This window comes from Leptosomus discolor, chromosome 2 (genome assembly GCF_034619465.1).
Source record: "Leptosomus discolor isolate bLepDis1 chromosome 2, bLepDis1.hap2, whole genome shotgun sequence".
Lineage (NCBI taxonomy): Eukaryota > Metazoa > Chordata > Aves > Leptosomiformes > Leptosomidae > Leptosomus > Leptosomus discolor.
Window position 1 is genome coordinate 98,405,482 of NC_141392.1, and position 20,571 is coordinate 98,426,052.

Here is a 20,571-nt window from a genome sequence, read left to right on the forward strand (position 1 = left end):
GCAATCTCTACAAATGTGAGCCAGGGCAGTATTACTAACCAGAGTGGACTGCTGACATCAATAGTTTCAAAAACTTCTGTGTTCTTTGACAATAAACACAGGGAGACTTCCATGCCAGAGATAAAAGGATTATCTAGAGTTGCTTTCCTTAGCAGAGAAGAAAACTATGGATAATTTGAGAGCACTTTCAAAAGATACTACCTCTGTTTCAGCCTACATCTCTCCTTCATCACAGCAACGGACTTTTATCTCATTCTCCATCATCCTGAACTTGGCAAAAACGACTACAACAAAATCAGCCTACTACAGGATAAGAGTTGTTAGTTAGTCCTTGAATAATGAGTTCCCTAAGAGTTCTGCTCTTGCAGGGTTAATCTATTTCCATCTTTGTTCATGTAATGTCTTGTCACAGTCTTTTTTCAGGTTTATTTCCTCTTGTCAGCTGTGTAAAACCCCTTTGTTGCATGAACTTTCTTCTTTGCATTTAGTCTCTAATTTTATGTATTTGTCATCATCTTAAAGTAATAAACATTATTTTCACTAGTAAATGTGTGAGAGTGGTGCTGTAATATGGCTTCCCATAAAAGTTTTCCAGAAGGTCATCTACTAATGTTACTCAAATTTTCCAGAAAGACAGTGTATATCTCTTCCAGGGTTGTAAAGGCTCTACATTGGCCTTGTTTCCTGCTTACCATCCAAACAGTGTCATCAGAGACAGAGACTTGTTTGAAAACAAGTGGACATAACACTTGTAGGGCAAGTGTTATAATGATTTATAAAGCAGCCTAGGAAGACGAGAAATCCTGATTTATCAAATATGCTAAAGTTGCCTGCTGTGTGTTACCACCAATAGCCATTATTTTTTAAGTCTTTGAGTATTGTTTCCTCCTAATTAAGGCCCAAAAAAAGAATCCCTTGCTCTTATCAAGTAATATTTTCATAATGGGAATGAAAGCTTAAATTCTTTTAAAAAAAGTTCCCTCCCCTCAATTACTTCTGTTCTCAATAAAATCACATTTATGTCACATTTATGAAGAAGTACTAATTTATCTGATGTATTTGGAAGTATGTGACATATAAGTAAAGTATAGACCTAAACAGTCTTAACTCTGTGTGAACAGAAGTACAGAATTTATCGGTTTTAGAAGTCTCATAGTATGTGCAATAAAGTTGGAAAAGCCTCATGGTAACACAAAAAGGTGGAGAAGAGCAAAGGTTAAATTCTTGATAAAGAGAGGAATGAAGATAGTTACAATATTGAGCTTCACAGAGTCTCTATACTATTGCAGAATTACAGTTTATTCTGTATCCTGAGGAGGCACATCAGTCATGCTGGGGCAACCATGAGGGCTGAAGGAGAAAATAAAACAAACATAAATCTAAAATCAGATCCTGTTTTCCTTCTTCTGAAAAAAAAAAAAGACTGGAAGCTAGCAATCTACTGTAATAAAAAAAGCTGATTTGGAAATCACAAAAGCTAATTGTTTGTAAGGTAAAGTACATGGTGATATTTCATCCACTCAGCAGCAGAGGATGTAGCTCACTTAATCAAAAGAAGGGGTGAAGCTGGAAGTGACAACCAAAAAAACAAAGGAAAATTTTTCATAACTGAATGACCATCTGTAACACGTTGCGTATGTTTGTAAGAGACATTTAATAATAAATTTAACATCCAGAGAAGATATTGTCATAGTCTACCGTAATTCATTTAAAGGAATTGGAGAATCTGAGCATATTTGTGCAGAAAGAAATGTTGTCTGAGTAGCCAGGGATCAAGACAGGAAAGCCAAAATCCTGTTAGAATTAAATTTGGGCAGGGACATCAAGGGCAACAAGAAAAGCTTCTATAGGTATGTCAGTGATAAAAGGAAGACTAGGGAAAATGTGGGCCCTCTCCAGAAGGAAACAGGAGACCTGGTTACCCAGGATATGGAGAAGGCTGAGGAGGTACTCAACAACTTTTTTGCCTCAGTCGTCAGCAGCAATTGCTGCAGCCGCACTGCCCAAGTCCCAGAAGGCAAAGGCAGGGACTGGCAGAATGAACAACCCACTGTAGGAGAAGTTCAAGTTTGAGACTATCTAAGGAACCTGAAGGTGCACAAGTCCGTGGGACCTCATAAGATGCACCTGCAGGTCCTGAGGGAACTAGCAGACAAAGTGGCTAAGCCACTATCCATCATATTTGAGAAGTCCTGGCAGTCCAGTGAAGTTCCTGCTGACTGGAAAAGGGGAATGATAACCCCCATTTTTAAAAAGGGAAACAAGGAAGACCTAGGGAACTACAGGCCAGCCAGTCTCACCTCTGTGCCCAGCAAGATCATGGAGCAGATTTTCCAGGGAAACTATGCTAGGGCACATGGAAAATGAGGAGGTGATCGGCGACAGCCAACATGGCTTCACTAAGGACAAATCATGCCTGATAAATTTGGTGGCCTTCTATGATGAGGTTACAGCATTGGTCGATAAGGGAAAAGCAACTGATGTCATCTACCCAGACTTGTGCAAAGCATTCAACACTGTCTCACATGACATCTCTGTCTCTAAAGTGGAGAGACGTGGATTTGACAGATGGACCACTCTGTGGATAAGGAATTGGCTGGACGGTTACACTCAAAGTGTCGCAGTCAATGGCTCAATGTCTGAGTGGAGACCAGTGACGAGTGCCATTCCTCAACGGTAGGTATTGGGACTGGTGCTGTTTAACATTTTTGTTGGCGACATGGACAGTGGGACTGAGTGCACCCTCAGCAAGTTTGCTGACAACACCAACCTGTGTGGTGCAATCGACAAGCTGGAGGGAAGGGAGGCCATCCAGAGGGTCCTTGACAGGCTGGAGAGGTGGGCCTGTGCGAACCTCATGAAGTTTAACAAGGCCAAGTGCAAGGTCCTGCACCTGGTTCAGGGCAATCCCAAACACAGATACAAGGTGGGCAATGAGTGGATTGAGAGCAGCCCTGTGGTAAAGGACTTGGGGGTGTTGGCAGATGAAAAAATGAACATGAGCCAGCAATGTGTGCTCGCAGCCCAGAAAGCCAATCGCAATACATCAAAAGAAGCATGGCCGGCGAGTTCGAGCGAGGTGATTCCCCTCCTCTACTCTGCTCTGATGAGACCTCACCTGGAACACTGTGCTCAGCTCTAGGGGCCTCAGCATAAGAAAGACATGGACCTGCTTGAGCGGCTCCAGAGGAGGGCCATGAAGATGATCAGGGGGCTGGAGCACCTCCCCTATGAGGGCAGGCTGAGAGAGTTGGGGTTGTCCAGCCTGGAGAAGAGAAGGCTCCGGGGAGACCTTATAGCGGCCTTCCAGTACTTAAAGGGGGCCTACAGGAAAGAGAGGGAGGGACTCTATCAGGGAGTGACGTGATAGGAGAAGGGGTAACAGTTTTAAACTGAAAGAGTGTACATTTAGGCTAGATACTAGGAAGAAATTCTTTCCTGTGAGGGTGGTGAGACACCGGAACAGGTTGCCCAGAGCAGCTGTGGCTGCCCCCTCCCTGGCAGTGTTCAAGGCCAGGGTGGATGGGGCTATGAGCAATCAGGTCTAGTGGAAGGCATCCCTGCCTATGGCGGGGAGTTGGAACTAGATGATCTTTAAGGTCCTTTCCAACCCAAACCATTCTATGATTCTGTGATTCTATATGTGGTCTTAGTAAGATAATTTCTGTTACACTTAGAATACCTAAAATCCAGTTGTTAAACTGCAGGAGTAGTTTTACTATAACCAACAATAAAGTTAGGGCAACCAGTTATGGAATAAAGTATGATTCAAGTGATTGAAAGCATGAACATTTTGTCCTTAAGCAGTAAAGAGCAGAGAAAGTTGATATCACAAAAGAATGCAATAGGACATTGACTGGAGCAGAAAAAAGCAAAGAACAAATGGATACTCAGTATGTTTAACACCAGAAGGTTAAATAGCACCATGCCTATTACCACTGCTCAGTACTGCTGTCAGAAGATTTGCAATATCAATTAGCAATCAAGCAACTTGTTACCATTTCAGATAAGAAAGATGGGTCCTGGGAGATGATATTAGATAGGTGTGTCTCTTTTTAGATACCTCTGACTCCCCAGGAGGACATTATCAGTTTTCCAGATTAACATTTGAGATTAAATGTGACAATGAAATACTGTAGAAAGAGAGTTATGAGGCACTTGGTGATAGTTCCAGGGAAGATATAATTGCTGATGATATGATTATTGCTTCAACTGATGAGGCTGAGCATGATAGTACCCTGAGAACTGTAATGCTGAAAGCAAGAGATGAAAATATTAAATACCACAAAGATACAGTAGAAAGAAATAGAGATAAAATACATGCTGGACCTTGTATGACTTCAAAGTGACTAAAAAAGCAAAAGCTATTGTGATATGCTGATGAATCCCAGTAAGGAAAATGAGAGATCTTTATAGACAAATTATGTGTGAAACATCAGCGTCAATAATTTAGGAAATACAGAACTATACTTTTCAGTCTTATGGAATTCAGTTTTTTGCCACATTAAGGTCTTTTTCGTAAGTCTTTCTAATAGAAAATATGTTGTTCTTCTATGGTGTTTATAGCATAGCTTATCTTCTGAGTCATTTACTATTTTGAAGGTATCTAGATGCAGACAAACACTAACCCTCTGTTCCCACAACTAGAAAAAACTGATTCCCTGTGGTTTGTTCCTGTATTCTACCACCGCCTTATTCAATACTTTCTAAAAGTCTTGTATTAGAAATATATCTACAGAACAGATCATTGCTGATCCCACATGCCCACACCACATGTGAGACTGATTTTATTGCAGTAGATTCTTCCAGAAAAATCCAGAAGGCACTTCATGTCATCTTAAAATTTGAGTATCAGTCAGGAAAGGTGAATCACCTTCAGGAAATGGCTATTTCTCTTTGCTAACTATACAAGGACCTAGGATGATTAGCTTACATTTCAAACATTTAGATATTTAGGGGAGATAAATCACACAGAAAACATGTGAAAATTTAATGTCCTTTCTTTCCACTATATATGTACAGCAGGGACAAACCCAGTATAATACAAGTTTCTCTTTTACCACAGAGAAGCTCCAAGATGTATCGACATTGTGTTTCCATTCTTTTCCTATACAAATTCTTACTTTATTCTGTTTTTCTTCTAAGCATGCCTCTAGAATTCAGTTTAAATTATATAAATTGCCTGCATAATATTAATATGGTTTTCCTATTAATCTGTGACAAGGCATGAAATTTAGTATTTCTCCATGACAAACCCATGAAATTTATCAACCTAGCCTATGCTCTGTACAGTGCACTATTTATAATCTATGGCTGTTAAAAGCAAAGGAAGCTAAAATAAATGAATAAACATGCAGAACTTTTTTTCCCTATGGTAGTTTTATTAATTACTTTTGTGAAGCATAAGTTTTACATTATCACAAAGCCTTCTCAAGTTGCAGCCACAGCCTTTGTCACGGTACTGTGTGTTATTAGTATTCAACTTGATACTAAGCAAGCAACTAATTCTTAAAGAAAATTCAAGAATAAAAGGAAAATATCCTCTTTGATCATTTTAAGTAGCACATATTTAGGATGGGATTCTTCTGCAGCCTCCAGAGTGTCCTCAGTTGTCACAGGAACTCAGGGCATTCCCTGTGACTACCAGTTCTTGCTGTACTTTTTTTCTCTCAAACTGTTAGCTATCATCTATTGCACAGTCAACTTCAAGTACTGAAAAAGACAAAATCTCCAAAATTGAGTGGTTGGCTTAAAGGACTTAAGAATGAACAGTAATCATTTGCTTTATCTGCACCTTGGCACTGAATGGTGCTTGCATCAGTTTCCACTGCTTTTTCTCTCAAATCACAGTCTATATGATCAAGTAAGTACTTCAAGATCTGGACTTTCTGAACAAGGACAATTCTTATGAGGCTTATTGAAAAGCTGGCAACAAATTTTTTTCAGTATCTGATGCTGCACCTGGGGTTTGTTTTGTTTTGTGGGTTTTTTTTGGTACACTCACCATGCACATACTGATCAGCGTAGACCTCTTTTTCAACATTTTCATCTGCCTTTATCTTTCACAGTTCTGTTAGCAGTTTCAGTCAGCCTTTTATTTATAAATTGTATTCTCAACTAATGAAGTGGGGGGATTATTAAAAACACTATTTGGAAATCTGAGGGATGCAGGAAAATTAAGTGCACATTCTTAAAGTCATATCTAGGATGTGGCTGTATTAAGCTCTTCGGGGTTTCCCTTTCCTTGTCATGACCATAAAAGTCATTGAGGGTGATAAATCTGGATTTTGACAGCTAACTTTGAGACATGACTGACAATTATGACTCTCACCTTTGTAGCCTATTCACACTTTGCATCTGTCCCTAAGGCTTTGCAGAAGTGAGCACCAAAGTGCCTATGTATCTTTCAAAAACCCAGCCTTTGTCTATATTCTGTCATTGTACTCAAAAACTTCCAAGACCATAATATTTTGCATTTATACATACTTTGCATATATAATATTAATTTCAGTTGACTTATCTGATTATCCGAAACTTGTGCTTTAATCTAATTTTCCAGCTGGGCTGAGATCAAATTTCTTATCCAAGGCCCAAGATGGCACTAGCAGCTTAGGTAGTGACTGGAAACGTCACTGCATTTCTCAGTTCCTCCCAAGCTGCAAAATTTGGTTAGCAATAAAGTCAGAATAGGAAACTCAGATTTCAAAGGAAAAAAGTCTAGAATTTTAAACAGTTTAAAACCATTTCTACATTATTTTTTCCTTTCAGAAATAGGATATTAAAAAATGCTTTATGAAATGTAGTAAAACACTCCTCATTCATCCTGACTAATGCATATATACATGCATAAATTGAATATACTTTTCATAAAATGCCTGAAATTTCTTACATGCAAAAACCTGATATATATGTATACATACACAGGATAAGAGTGTTTAGGACAAAAAAAGCACAGCTTTCTATAAGTAGACTACAAAACTGTACAATACATTCAACCAAGATTAAAAAATCACTGTGATTATTATTCATTGGACATCCTCATAACTTACACCAAGCAAAACATATAAAGTTATACAGAATCATATCAACACTGAATATAAAACTGAGCACTGTTTCATATTTCAGAGCAGATATTCTGATTTACCCTAGCAGATGGTTTGTCATTAAGAGAGTTTGTTTGATTGCAATGCCGAACACTCTCCACTCCCCAAATCACCTACTTCTTGAGACACTTTGCCCTTGCCATCTTCATACTTGATGAATTACTGTACTCTGTGAATTTTAAGCAAAAAAATCTGGGTTACAAGTTTTTGAATCCAAAGGTCTTTAAGAGTAAGTCCTGTTGCAAGGGACCATAGTTAGGCAGTATCAGTTATTCTTTTCCTAGACATAAGCTTGCTGAGAAGAAGGGAGGAGGAAAGGTTGCAGCAAACGGCTCCCTATCGAGCTCTCATTCTTGCACCTCTTGCATACACATATGCACACACATGCACACACACTCACACACAGAGCTGCTGTTCAGTGCTATCACTTCTCTCTACCTGACAGAAACTGTAAAATTGCTCAACAGTCAGGACTATTTCATAGTGCCTGTTCCCTTCCTTAACAACCCTGAGCAGCAAGTCTGTACTCCAATTATGTAGCCTGTACTGGGAACATGTCCCTGGCTAAGGGGCAAACTTGACATAGGAAGAAAGCTTAGTCTTTCCTCAATGACTATGAGATTGCATTCAATGCTAGGTTTTATTTTAGGCAAGCAATTTTTATGAATAAAGGTCATTCTCAGTAGTGTCTTATAATTAATTTCTTCCACTTAATATCCATGTCTAGGGTAAATGTTGTATTGGTACACAGAGTTGTTCATAATATACACAAACACTGAAAACATCAAATAACCAAATTGTTTCACACAACTTCAAGCTCTCCACAGCTTGCCAAAGGCCTGTTTGGAGATGCTCAGAGTCACAGACCAGAAGTTAACACATTTAGATAAGAAAGTAAAATCAAGCACTAGAACACACATTAAAGATGTAGCCTGCAATTTCTGGTGCTGAGCCAACTGGAAGTTATTGAAGACTAGATGTTTCCAGTACTGCTAGGCAATAAGTAGATTAAATGAATTTATAAAGCATGTGAAGGTGTGAAAGACTTTGCATAAAGAACAGGAAAATTCAAAACTGATATTTCTACGGAAGGATAAAATTGTGGACATGAAATTTAACCTGAGCAGAAAAACATAACTTTGCAATGTTATTCAAGATACCTTCCACTCCACAAAAAAAAAAAAAAAAAAAAAAAAAAATCACTTCCCAAAAGGAGCTCCCTTTTTGAGTTTGCTTCAAGAAACAAACCTAAAATAGTGAAGATATGGAAAACTTGATCTATAAATAAATTACCAGTAACTCCACTAAGAAGGAGCTGGGAGTCTTCGTGGACAGCAGGCTACACATGAGCCAGCAGTGTGCCCAGGAGTGAGCACTGAAAGCTCATAGCATCCTGGTGAGCGTCTACAAAAACATGGCCAGTTGATATTCCTGTATACTGAGTCCTCGTTACAACACATCTGGGATATACAGTCCAGTTTGGGACGCCCAGAGGAGATGCTGATGAATGTGCACAAGTCCACCAGGCTTGCTCCATCCAACATTGTCAGGGGCTGGAGCACTTGCTCTGTGAGGAGAGGCTGAGTTGGGTGTGTTCAGCCTAGAGAAAAGGCAGCTTCAAGGGCATTTAAGCAGCCCCCTAGTGCCTATGGGGAAGATGGCAAGGAGATGGAGACAGGCTTTTCACAGCTGTGCAGGCATTGTTGAGAAGCAACGGCCATAGATCAAAAAGAGAGATCCTGACATAACAATCAAATTTTCCATTATGACCATGATTAAACACTGGAGCAAGTTTTAAATACAATGTCAACGTGGTGTGAAGAGCATACTCTGGCTGAACTGTGAAACCTCTTGCATAATTTCTATCCACAGGAACACAGAATATTTTTATATAAATTTCTGTACGTGTGTGTATATATATATATGCATACATCTTTACTCACACAATAAGCTTGTTTTCCAGCTTTTCAGTAATTTTCTCTACTCATTCCACATAATCAAGATCTTGAATTGTGTACTAATTTCCAAAAAATATCATCATATTTAAGAATAAGAACTGATGGTAAGTCTTACTATACTTGCAGAGTACATTAATTCCTTTGGGCTTTAGTGCTAGCTGCCTTTTTATTTATTCATTTATTTTTAATGAAATGTGCATTGCATATATAATGATGTTAGGGCTGAAGGATGAAAAGGAATAAAATATGACCATTACGTTAGAAATTATTTTGAGGGCTAATGTGAAAAAAAGTGTTAGGATTCAAGAGTTGTATAGGTTTAGAGGGAGATCTGTCGGCAAAAGCTGACGTGAAGTGATGCAAGTTAAACAAAGAGCAATATGCACAGTCTGCCATACCCCTCTCTAGTCTAAAAAAATAATTAAAATAAAATGGTAAATTGCAAAGAACTGAAAAAGAAAATTCAGTTTAAGAAATATGAAATTAAACTGAAAAATTTAAATGTACCTCTTCACTATGAATCGTGCTAAAATAGAAAAGTTCTTCTGTCAGCTACTTAACAAAAGCAAAATTGTAAAAACCAAGATTTGGGTTTCAGAGGTCATATAGAACAAGACTGAACATTAAAACAAACTACTGATGCAAACAATGATTGTAATTATTCATTTGTGTGGCATGATAACATAAAGTGAGAATTTTTGCCAGACTATATGGAGAATTAAGATCAATGTTCAGCCCAAAGGAACTTGAAGAAAGAGAAAGAAGGGAAACGCTGCTGATGCGAATTGTTAAAGGTTAAGAAGCAAGATAGTAGTCGTGCTAGGACTTGAACTTGCATCTCCCAGGACAATGATGCTGTCACCAGCTTACACTGCTTTCCTGACAACAGACCAGACCCTTTAACCTTTTAGCAGGGATGAGGAATTCTGCTGCATAATGAAGAACATAAGATCATATCCCATAATCTTTTCTTAAGACACCCTGTTTATACAGAGGATAGCACATTTGTCCAAAACTAATTACAACTCTCAATTTCCCTGGAGAGTTGGCGTCTATCACCAGCTTCCACACATAATTGACAGTGAATTATCAAAGTGAATCTTTTGTAAATATCTCACCAGCTGAAGTGTATTTGCATGCTAGTAGACAGACTCCAGCAAAAAGATTAAAATAATAAGCCAGTCTACAGAAATCAGAATAAGTACATGAAGAATTGTAAGACCCAAATCCTTCACGATCAGATATATTATTCACTGGAAATGAAGTCCTCATCCCAGCTTCAACAATGTGCATCTTAGTGGAAGATTTGGCTGTTAAAGTGACACAAAGTGATACTGTTGGATGGACATGTAGGAAATCTGCACCTACAAGTTTCATAACTGTACCATACACCACTCAATTTTACCCTCTGAATACAGAACTAAAGAAAGCAGTTGAAGCTCTAAGTTGTGCATTTGAATTGCAACTTTCTGAACAGATTTACAGTGTTTTGGAATGATTTTTAACAAATCCTTTAAAGGAATCACAGAATCATAGAATGGTTTGGGTTGGAAGGGACCTTCAAGGACCATCTAGTCCAATCACCCTGCCATAAGCAGGGACATCTTTCACTAGATCAGATTGTTCAAAGGCCCATCCAACTGACCTTGATCACTTCCAATGATGGGGCATCCAGAACTTTTCTGGGCAACCTGTTTTACCACCCTCATTGCAAACAATGTCTTCCTTATGTCCAATCTAAGCCTACCCTCTTTCAGTTTTAAACCATTGTCTCGTCCTGTCCCCACAGGCATTTGTTAAAAGGCACTCTCCATCTCTCATATAAGCCCCCTTTATATATGGAAAGGCTGCAATGAGATCTCCACAGTGCCTTCTCTTCTCCAGGCTGAACGACCCCAACTCTCTCAGCCTTTCTTCATGGGAAAGGTGTTCCATCCCTTTGACCATTTTTGTGCCCCTCCTCTGGACCCACTCAAGCAGGTCCACGGCTTTCTTACGCTGGGGACCCAAGAGCTGGACACAGTACTGCAGGTGAGGTCTCACGAGAGCAGAGAGAGGGGGACAATCCCCTCCATTGACCTGCTGGCTACGCTGCTTTTGATGCAGCCCAGGATTTGGTTGGCCTTCTGGGCTGCGAGTGCACATTGCCAGCTCATGTCCGACTTTTCATCCACCAGTACGCTCAAGTCCTTCTTCTCCTCAGGGCTGCTCTCAATCCACTTATTGCCCAGCCTGTGTTTATACTGGGGTTTGCCCCGACCCAGGCACAGGACCTTGCACTTGGCCATGTTGACCTTTATGAGGTTCACATAGGCTCACCTCTCAAGGTCCCTGTGGATGGCCCCCCTTCCCTCAAGCATATCAACTGCACCACTCGGCTTGGTGTCATCTGCAGACTTCCTGAGGGTGCACTCAATCCCGCTATGTCATTGATGAAGATATTAAAGAGTATTAGTCCCCCTCTGGATCCTTGGAGGACCCCACTAGCTAATGATTTCTTTTTGGACTTTGAGCCATGGAATTTAACCAAAGAAAGCTAAACCAGAAATGTACTTTACTTTCTACTTGCTTTTCCTACTGGATTTTTATTTAATCTATTTTATCTCTTTGGGAGATTTAATAAACTGAAATTGTCTTTAATTTTATAAATTCTGTTACTGATCTTCTTGACATTTAAATAGTCATGTCTTGTAGAGCCTGCTTTACCTGTCAGCAAAATATATCAATATCGTCAAATGCTACACTGCACAATTTATAAATACATTCAGTAATGAGAACAAGCAGTTTGAAAAAAAAGCCCCATAAAGATAAACAGGAATGTATATAAGCTTTCATTTGAAAGTGAACTAAAGCTGAGTGTCTTTCAGACTCTTACGAATAAAATCTACTCATCACGAAAGACCTCTCTGTGCACAAGAAAAAGAGCATCATTAAGTACACAAATAGGAACATGGAAAAAGATGTATAAATTGAGAATCAGAGAGACAGACAAAGAATTTGACAAAAGAATGGAGAGTGAGGAAAAAAGAGTAGGGAAAACACTGACTGGAATACACAAAATAAAATGAAAGACAAAAAGATATGAACACTAACGGCTCAGTTAATTCTTGCTGCACCAGTGATGTGCTGGAGAAATCATACTGGCACCAGGGGGTATCAAACTCTGCAAAACATCAGTAACTCTGGACAAACACAGGTTGGAGAGAAACAGAAAAAGCAATAAAGTGAAAAGAACATTCCAAACGTGAAGTGGGCATGAGCACTGAAGGAAGGAACAATGAACTGAAGAGAAGTCCTGGCTTCTGTGCCCTCCTCCCAGCTGGCACTGTCCTGAGTGCCACAGCAGAGTGGGCTGCCGCAGCAAGGGCAGGAGGATCTCAGGGGAAAGGGAGGGCAATATGCTTTAGCAGTGTGAGAGTCTTCCCAGAGGAGAAGATGAAATACTAAAGACTGAAGTGCACTGAAGTATGCTCAAAAGCAGGTAGAAAGAAAGAACAATAGAAAACTCTCATAAACAAATACCGCTGGCAGATGAGTACACTCCAGGTTGCATAAGTGGTTTTTAAGAATAAATTTAATCATTAATATACTGTATTTTATCTGTGTATTTACTAGGTGAACTGAACTGCATAGATATTCTTTTCCGACACCAGCTAATGCAGTGAAATTTTTGTAACAACTTTAAATAGGAGCGCCCTGGATGGAATTAATTTCAATAAACTTTATGTTCTGCTTTGTAGACATCTACACCTTTGCTGGCTAAGTCAGACTGCCTTTGAAGTCAATGGAAAAAAAATATTTTGGAAAAAAATCACATTTCCTATTTTAGAATTTTATACTATACAAGTACATGCTGGGGTGCTCTAGAAACAGTATTTTACAAGCTCTTTACCTTGCATTTTTCCATATAGACGTGACATATACATTGCATGCACAGTAGCTGCATCTTGTTGACATTCAACGTAACTTTTATCAGTGGCCACTATTTAGAATATGCAATGAGATATGTATGTGGAAGACTATCTCATAAAAAGTATGATGTGGAAAAAGATTAGAAGAACAAAGAAGTCACATACAACTCTTTGACTCAGATAAAACCTAATTTTGCTTTGACAGTGTGAAATAAAACATAAAGATTTAATATCAGTAAGAGACGCTATATAAATTGCTTCATATTTGTTCATTATTTCATTCCATTCAAAGTTCCAGGACATTTAAAAGACCTCAACTGTCCCAGTTTCTGTGGCTTACCTTTCACTTGAAAGACAGGAAGTCCACGTGACTTAATTATTTAACTGTAAAGAAGTTCATCAAGGTTCCAGTGCACCAAAGAGCAGTCGTATGCTTAAATTTAAGCACCTGCTTAAATTGTTCCACCATGTGACAAGTGACCTAAAAATGGTGATGCTATTTTGATACTTTGTGAGGACACTAAAGAAGAGTTAGTTATATAAAATAACCTTGAAGGAAGTTATTTATATACAAGCTAATTTTATTCAAAGTACATTGAAGGACAAACAAAAACTGCTGAATTACAAAACAGCAGACTTTTACAAACTACAAAAAAAATGTAACAGAAGCATTCAGAGACTTTGGTCATCCTCACAGGCCTTCTTTGCAGCTTTTCCAATTTGACTATACCTTTTTTGAAATGGGGCCAGGTGCATATCCAAACTGCAGGTACGAAATATTATATCCTTGGATTTTTTTCTCTATTCTTATTTTAATAACATTTGTTGAGCATTTGTCTGATGAAAAAACTTAGTATAGCTTCAAGAAAAATTGAAGTGAATGCTTAGTATGTAATTTGACATATTTGAAAAAGATATTAGACATCTAATCTGGTGTTAGGGCACCGGAGAACCCATATTAATGTTGAAAGTGACTGGAACGACAAGTATTCCCAGTATCTTCTACCTATGTGCAAAATGCTGTGAAACTGAGCTTGGGAACTTCTGGCTGGAACCTGGAGTTAGGACATAGCCCCTACTTAGGATATAGGAAGATTTGGATTCACAGAAGATGGTAGGATCTAGATGTCAGTGCTCTGGTTAACCTAGGAACATTTAGATTGCCTTGTGCTTGGCTGTATAGGTGGAGAAATGTCAGACTTCATTCGTCCCTTTCCAGTTGAGAAGAGTTAGAATTTAAGATTGAAAAATAATAAGCACAACTATAAAAAATGCCCACTAAATTTAAGTAAATGAGACTTTGCCGGAGCATCTAAATTAAGACTTCAAGTTTCAGGGAAAAAAAAATCAGTGAGGTTTTTAAGCATGGACTTCTTTAATGGGAAAGCAATACTACTTGTCTTCTTTCCCCATCAGGGAACAAGTACAGCATTGCTAATAGACCGACTCTCTTCTTCATGATTTTTAGAGATGCCACATGCATTAGAATTACAACTGCCCAACAGATGACTTCATTTAAGATTCCATCTTCTCTCTCAGTCAGTGCATCTTATTAAAACTTGTAAAAATTTCTACTCAGTTAAATGGCTTGTCATGGTTTTAGTTAATTCGCATTTTATTTAAACTGTCTCAAACCCATGCTACAGCTGAAGGAGGAAAGTATTCCCCGTAAACTTTTAGCCTACAGAAATACAATTAATTTGTATCCTTAAATAAACCACTTCTTAGAAGTCTTTCTCCGTCTGTCATACTAATCACTCCTTTTCTATGCATGCAACGGAGTTCAGTGGAATTCTGTATTATCTTTTCAGTTGCACATGCTCTACTTTTTCTGCAAATGCAGGTATGGTAAGATGGAAGTCTCAGTATTGTGGCTGCTCTGTATCTTTCCTGTCAAACAGCTTTCCAGGCTTTATTTTTTTTTTCATGGAATGAGAAACAGTGAAGTAAGTAATTTCTGCAATATATAAACAGCCTGAATAATAATATACATTAAATACACAGCAAGAAGAAAGTTTATAGCCCATTTCAATCTCTGTTCTCAGTGTCATATGCGTTGTTCACTTAGTAAGAGATGATTCACCTTAATATTATGTACATTTCGTATTACTTTAGTGTTCAGTGTCTTGAAATGCAGAATTATCTTCTCTGAAACACAGCAAGAAATACAAATTTAATTCTTCATTTCTATATTAGTGTGTTCAAATATCTATGTCCTTTGATCATGTGAATGTCAATTCAACTGTCGTTAACCATTTACTCATAGTCAAAGACAGAATATGAGCTCTTAAAATCACCATACAGCTAGTTTGTTTACATTGTTCAATCAGATACAATAACAGAGACCTGGTTATGCTTGAAATCTCAGTGCAACAAAATAAATAACCAATTACCATAGCATTATTTTTCCTAGATATTGAATATATATGCATCTGAAGTCTTTAATTTAAAAGAAACAGTGGTTTTGGACTGTGCCCCTCTAGAACTTTTCGTATATGAGTAGCTAGATTTGGCATTGAAACACAGTTTTAAAAACACCCTGAGCATTTTTTTTTAGCATGTGAAGATCCACAGCAAAGTGCCACCCTCAAGAGATGTAAAAAATATCCAGGGCCACTGCCTTTTGGTGAACAGCCACTAGCTAATCAACCCACGTTAACACAGGGTGTAATTGCGTTTCCCAGATTCAGAGACAGATCCTTGCACAAACACATTACTTACCAAGGTGTCATCAATAATGAAATCTAGACAGGGGATGAAAGCCTCCAAATTAACAGAGTGTCACTTAGGACTTTAAACCTACTATTTTTACAGCCTCCCTCCAGGAGCTCTTCTTGCCTTCTGTAATCAGCACCAGAACTATTCACTTGCTTCCCACTAAGCTTTTATCTCCATGATGTGAAGGTGACAATGAAACACTCTCTTGCAAGATCCTCCTGGCAGCATTCCCACAACGCCTGCTGGACTGTTTTGATCCTGTTCCATATGTCCACAATTTAAGCAGCACTACAGCTGGCTGTCTCTGAATTGTATCGTATCACACTGCAGGGCACAATCCTGTGGTACCTGAGTTTCGAAGTAATCTTCTCAGCCTATTTCAATTTTCACATTAAAGACCATGCTGCCTGGAACTTGATGATTACAAGGACAGGATCAAACAGAAGAAGATGCTAGCAGGGAGTCAAGAGTAAGAACATTATTCTGCAGACATGGCCATTTTTTTCTTCTCCTTTGAATGAATTCAGTCGTCTACAGCAACACCGATCTAAGCACGGCCTTGCAGTTACATATTACTGCAGATACACTTGAGTAAATTTCTTATGTGTGACTGCACCCAGGAAAGCAATTTATGATAGAGCTGGTTTTATTATTATCTAATTGTAGCTCTGGATTATTAAATGCAGGAACAGAAGAGTTAAGAATATCTTTGCAATATTTAAAGAAGTACATATAAGGTAATTTACTTGAGCAATAGAACTATCAATTATTCTGTCTGCTAATTAAACACTATGAACAGTGAAGAATTAATTTATTTTTCAGGGCAATTCCCTTTCATAAACAGACACTAACTGCTCTTTTTTCCCTTAAATCTGTCAAATGTTCTTACCTCACATTATATCAGTGTTTTAATAAAATTACTGATGGTTAACACCATAAATGATACTTATTTGACAGTGAAACACTCTGTCATGTCAGAATACTAGCTAGTGAAAATCTGTGGTCGTTTACATGTTGATTTTCTATTCCAAGAGAAAAAAAGTTACCTGGAGATACCACACCCACCCCTCAAAAATTTTAATCAAAATATATTTGATAAATAAATAGAGTACACATGAAAACGTTACATTTCATCTGGCAACACCTGACATGTATGTATTTATTAATGTTGTAAAAAAATCTATCATGATAATAACATAATAAATATTCTTCTCAATGGCATAAAGACTACACAGCTTTTAAAATTACTTTTCACAACTGGTTGTGGACTACACTAGGGAGGGCAAGATCCTTAGTGGGCACTTTGCATTCTTTTCCTGGTCCTTGGTACTATCTATACAGGTATAAATAAGAACTGTTTTTCTCCTGTTTTCTTCCTCCAGTATATGGTTAGTAGAAAGAATATAGACCACAGAGCCTTGGCTTTAACACTATCCAAGGCTGTTACTCTGCCTACACTGCCAGTGATAAGGGCTGAAATATTTTCCATCCCCTTCCTTTCCACTCAAAGAGAGAGAAGCACAAGAGGAAGCATATCTGGACAAGTTACTGGGACAAATTATTGGATCCCAATTAAGGATGAGGTTCTGACATCCTTCCTATTCCATCCTCCTCTTCCCTACTTCATTCATCATCAGTACCACCATAATACCTAAGAATATGTCTCTGCTAGATTAAATAATATGATTAACATCTCTCAGGTATTCTCCTTCTCTTTTCAAGACCACAAATGTGGGAGATTGGTGTATTATACTTTGGGATCTTTTACATTACATGTGTCTACAGCCAAGTATGCTTCTACACACACATTTATACATGGACATACATAACCACTACTCTGAGTTAAAGAAGACTTCGTCAAAGGAAAGTGAAGTTGAATAAAATAACAATTCTTCTATGATGGGCCTTAGTCTCCAAATGAGTGTTTTCTACAGCAGCATACTCCTGAGAAAGCTGTCTTTGCTGTACAGAGTAAATTTAACATTATTGAAAGTCTTCATTTTATGAATTTTTAGTATTAGGATAAGCTGGAACCAGGCCATCAAATGCCCTGAGTAGGACTGTAATGGGTCTGTGTGGCAAGGTTTTGGTAGCAGAGGGGTTACAGGGGTGGCTTCTGTAAGAAGTTGCTAGAAGTTTCCCCTATGTCAGATATAGCCAATGCCAGCCGGCTTTAAGACGGACCCGCCGCTGGCCAAGGCCGAGCCAATCAGCGACAGCGTTTTTCGCCTCTGTGATAACGTATTTAACAGAGTGAAAAAGTTGTTGCGCAGCAGTAATTGCAGTGAGTGAGAGGAGCGAGAACATGTGAGAGAAACATCCTGCAGACACCAAGGTCAGTGAAGAAGGAGGGGGAGGAGATGCTCCAGGCACCAGAGCAGCGATTCCCCTGCGGCCTGTGGTGAAGACCATGGGGAGGCAGGCTGTCCCCCTGCAGCCCATGGGCGGTGGAGCAGATGGCTGCCTACACCCCGTGGAGGGCGCCCACGCCGGAGTAGGTGGATGCCTGAAGGAAGCTGTGACCTCGTGGGAAGCCTGCACCAGAGCAGGCTCCTGGCAGGACCTGTGGCCTGTGGAGAGAGAGAAGCCCACGCTGGAGCAGGTTTGCTGCTAGAGTCCCCGTGAGGGGGGCCCACGCTGGAGCAGTCGGTTCCTGAGGGACTGCACACCATGAAGGAGACCCACATTGGAGCAGTTTGTGAAGAACTGAACCCATGGGAAGACTCACGCTGGAGAAGTCATGGAGGACTTTCTCCCATGAGGGGGACCCCACATTGGAGCAGGGGAAACATGTGAGGAGTCCTCCCCCTGAGGGGGAAGGAGCGGCAGAAAACAACCGTATGATGAACTGACCCCAACCCCCATTCCCTGTTTTCCCCCTGTGCAGCTCGGGGGGAGGAGGGAGAAAAATCAGGATCAAAGTTAAGCCCAGGAAAGGAGGGAGGGGTGGGGGGAAGGTGTTTTAAGATTTTGGTTTTTTTTTTTTCATTACTCCTCTCTGAGTTAATTGGGAATAAATTACATTTTCCTTTAGTTGAGTCTGTTTTGCCTGTGACGGTAAATGCTGAGTGATCTCCCTGTCCTTATCTCAACCCCACAAGCCTGTTCTTTTTTTTTTTTTTTTTTCCCTCTCCTCTCTCCTGTCCAGTTAAGGAGAGAGAGTGATAGAGTGGCTTTGGTGGGCACCTGGCATTTTGGCCAGGGTCAACCCACCACAAGGACACTTTGGGTTCAGAACTAGTCAGAATTCCCAACCTTCACACCTAGATGGCTCAGTCAATTGCAACAGCCAAGTCAGAAAAATGCACAGGAACTTTCACCAAGTCATAATCTGCCAGGATGCATCAAATTTGGCTAGCCAGCTGCAGGCTACTGAACGCATTATTTTTTAACATTATTTCTGGCCGCTATATGGAAATAAACACCAGTGAGGAACCCAGGACCTTTCTAAAACATGATCTAAACTGGTGAGCTGAATACATCTCCAAATAAAGGAAATAATCCCAAGGTTACAAAAGTGTCAAATTTTCTTCTCCACCTGCTCCACCCCTTTAACTTAGATTACACAAGGAAAATCACATTTTTCTCTATATCTCATTGACTTTTTGGCCTCAGTGACAAATGTGCAATATAAATCAGTATCAGAGAGAAAATAACTGATGTTAGACAGCCATGAAAGAACCCACCTCACCTCTTGATTAAGCCTGCACACCTAACTTAAAAAACTTGTGTGAAGAAAACCAAATTCCATTTGTACAGTCAAGCTGGCAATGAAGAAGAGTGGCTGCAAGTTTTTTCTGTGTGCCTGCAGCGCTGGCAGCCTATCTGAAACGGCTGGGGAACTAAGCTGCACTGTTCATAGCTGTCCAGTAACTCACTATAGACTTGAGGCCAGAGGGTAACTACATGCTGTCATGTCCTCAGGGCTAGAGTCTGCTGTCAGTCTGCCCTTGGGCAAAGAAAACAGTAAATTGTTTCATTCCAAAATTCACTGATCATTGTCAGGTATAACGCTAATAGTGGTTGTTGTCTCCATCTGTCACTAGTTGTCATTATAAACTCTTTAATGAGTGATTTTTGTTATTTTTTTGCAAAAATGGGTTAGCTTATGGGTAGTGTAACTATGCAAAGTATTACCAAAGTGTCAAAAGTTTCTGAAAAAATGGGGAGAAGATATTTCTGAGTTAAGAAAATCTGAAGAATGATGAAACACTTAAGGCATCTATATCTGAGATATGTAGCTGTAATGTGATTGTTGAGATCCAAATACTATATAACTGTATGAATTAATACCTCAGTATTATGGATGTCATCCAAAACTAAATGGACTTTTGCCAGTGCTAGAGTTTTGATCTGATAAGGTATCATTTTATCCCTAAGGTACAGGAGATAAAACAGGAAGTCAAAATGATAGGAGACAAAAATAAACTGTATTTTTTTTAGTAACTTTGATTACTGTAGCTTTGACATGTACCCTGCATTCAAATAAATCTCTTTTAGGTTGTGTAACAAAGGAAGGAATACGTGGTTACCTGGAAGCTTATTTGACCTAACACTTCATCCCTTCCACTTTTATAGCATTTGTGCTCCTTTCTGTCTAATTAGGTTTTCAGGTGGTGTCAATTATTGAAATAGGAGTGCTATTTATAGAAATAATTTCAAAATCCTTTTTTTTTAAAAAAACAAAATTGGATCTTGACAACTTGAACTTAAGGAAAAAAGGGAAGATGTGGATTTCCGAGAGCTGAGGCTTTGAAACATACAATATCAGTAAGGGTAAATTTCTCAAAAAAAGAGGAAGCTAGCCGCACAGAGTAATCAAATAGAGGTAATTAATAGTTTTTATAAACGAACCCACCACTATTTGAAAATCAGCGTTTA